Source organism: Pyrus communis, chromosome 6 (genome assembly GCF_963583255.1).
Source record: "Pyrus communis chromosome 6, drPyrComm1.1, whole genome shotgun sequence".
NCBI lineage: Eukaryota > Viridiplantae > Streptophyta > Magnoliopsida > Rosales > Rosaceae > Pyrus > Pyrus communis.
This window is the reverse complement of record NC_084808.1, coordinates 8,600,137-8,603,255: the sequence shown is the minus strand read 5'-3', so window position 1 is coordinate 8,603,255 and position 3,119 is coordinate 8,600,137.

Below are 3,119 nucleotides of genomic sequence, written 5' to 3'. Positions count from 1 at the left end.
TCTCATGTCCATCTCATGTGTTAGTTGCTAATGGCAAGGGTGCTATGGTTGTAAGGAGAGGGAAAACACATTTGATTTCTAGTGATGTCGAGTCTGAGGCTCTTTATGTTCCCTCCTTTCCTTTTCAACTCTTATCTGTTGGAAAAATCACAAACTCACTAAACTGTCTTGCTATTTTCTCCCCAAAAACTATGGTTTTTCAGGATATCACCACCAAGAAGACGATTGGTGAAGGTTTTTTCCTAAATGGTCTCTACTACCTTTCCAAGCATTTCCAAACTCCCAAGGTTTTTCAAGTCGCTTCAAGCTTGGTTCAAGAACAACAACTTTGGCACCAACGACTTGCACATCCTTCTGATAAAGTTTTATCCTTTTTGTTTCCAAACCTATGCAAAGTTACAAGTTCCTGTGATGTTTGTCACTTCTTTAAGTTCACTAGATTACCTTTCACTTCCTCCTTGTCTAGGGCTAGTAATCCGTTTGAAATCGTGCATTTCGATGTTTGGGGACCAGTCCTGGAGTCATTTGACAGATACAAATATTTTGTAACTTTTGTGGATGATTTCACAGGGATCTCTTGGTTGTATCTTTTAAAATTTAAAAATGAAGTGCTGGAAGTTTTTCAAGATTTTCATAGACTTGTAAACACACAATTTTCTTCAAACATTCATGTCTTACGATCAAATAATGGCTCAAACTAGTTGTGTTGGAACACATGGTATATTACATCAAACTAGTTGTGTTGGAACACCTCAACAAAACGGGGTAACAGAAAGGAAGAATAGAGATCTACTTGAAAAAAACTAGAGCTTTTATGTTTCACTCGAATGTGCCTAAAAAATTCTGGTCATAAGGTGTTCTTACTGCTGCATATCTCATCAATAAATTACCTAGTAAGATATTGAACTTCAAATCACCTTATGAGGTATTGAAAGATAGACAGATCAATTTATCCTATTTGAAAGTGTTTGGATGTACATGCTTTATTCACATTCAAGCACCAAATCGTGACAAGCTAGATCTAAGGACTGCCAAAATGTGTTTTCCTAGGCTATTGATCCACTCAAAAGGGTTACAAATGTTACAATCCAACAAGTAGGAAAATAGTTGTTTCAAGAGATGTGAAATTTGAAGAAACCATGCCTTACTTCACTCAACCTCTGGACTATTCTAGAAAGGGGGATAATTTGCTTGATTTGTTCCCAATACCATATCCCAGTGAAGAGGATACAACAGATATTTCAAGGGACCAGGTATTGAATGAGGATGATATTAGCAACCTGCAGAATTCTCCACATGTGGTCTCTGAAAAACCTATCTCACCAATAATCACACTCATATCTCAGGATATACAGATGCAGATTGGGCGGGGAACGCTCTTGAACGCAAGTCTATCACTAGTTTCTGCACCTTCGTATGAGGTAACCTAGTCACCTGGAAAAGCAAGAAACAAAGTGTGGTTGCACGCTCTAGTGCAGAAGTAGAATACCGTGCTATGGCTTCGACTGCTTGTGAACTTATTTGGCTCAAAAATCTGTTATTGGACTTAGGGTTTCCCCATCAGCAACCTATGTCTCTCTACTGTGATAATCAAGTTACGATGCACATAGCATCAAATCATGTCTTCCATGAGTGAACCAAACACATTGAAGTTGACTGTCACTATGTTTGAAATCAAGTGCAGTCCAAGGTGATTGATACACACTTCATTCGTAGTCATGATCAACTTGTAGATATCTTCACAAAAGGATTACCGTTTGCTACTTTCCATCACCTCCTGTCCAAGCTTCGATCCATCGACCCATTTGATCCAGCTTGAAGGGGAGTATTGGAAAAAGATCAGGAAGAAGATCTACTTTTTGTCAGTTACCCTAACCGGCATGGGTGTGTGCATGGGGTGCTATCATTTACCCTAACTGGTAGGTAGCATACGTGTGTGCATCGGGTGTTGTCTAACAACTTGAAGTATGGCTGTCATTCTCACTAATTCAAGGGATTTGCTGATCTTGCTTTGGTTGTTATGTGATTAGGCGTAAATCAAGGAAGGAAGATTGTTTCTTGTTCCTTGTTTTTCTCTTCTTCCCACGCTCATATATATGAGCTATCTTTGTACTTTGTTTCAATATAATAGAAAATACACCTTCAAAACTCAATACAACGAGAGGGCGATTGTACCACCTCACTCTCATCAAATAATATAGTGCAAAACGAGAGATTATACCATAGCACTTAAGTTAGCAGTATAATTAGCATAAATGAATACTAGTTAGTATTCAGGTGTTACACCAAATAGAAATAAAAATAAAATATGAGTTGTTAGTAACATGAGGACTAGAAGAAGGCATGGCACTTACAGATCTTCATCGTGGTGGAGAAGGAGTGCAAAGCAGGTGATGGAGAGAAGAGAAAGAAACAGTAAGATGCTTATAGAAAACATTTTGAGGTGAATGAAAACGTGTAGACTGTGGTGCTATAACGTGTTACAAATAGATAAAAAGAGAGAGAACCTTTGGTAGATATTAGAGGTGGGCACTTGAAACCGAAAACCGAAACCAAAACACAAACCAAATTGGACCACACTGAACGGTTTGGTTTTGCGGCTTTGATACGGTTGCGGTTTTGAAACCGAACCGCAATGTAGGAAGTGGTTTGGTTTCGGTTTTAGCTTTTGAAAACTGCATCAAAATTGAAACCGCACCTCAATTAGATGTCATGTTTTAATTGGTTATTTTTTAAAGTCCACACATTTAGTATGGACTCAACCACACTAGAATGTCATCCGTTTCCTAATTTTTACCTTTGGTGCTTCTTTCGTTCCAAATAAACATCGTTCTCCAACACTAGGTTAAAAAAAAAAATAATAATAATAATAATAATAAAAAATCCATTTAATATTCATTGTTATTTTGATCTCCAGATTTTGAAAGATGGAAAAAGAAATACTATGTAAATGAATGATGTACTCAACCTTTTATATTACATGGAACAAGAAATATTTGCAAGTTATACTAAACATTTAAAGAATTAAAATATGTATACATTGAAAATTACTTTGTGATCGGATGAAATAAGCACCTAGTTTTCGGTAAGATTAGATCCTTCACCCTTGCAGTTTTTGG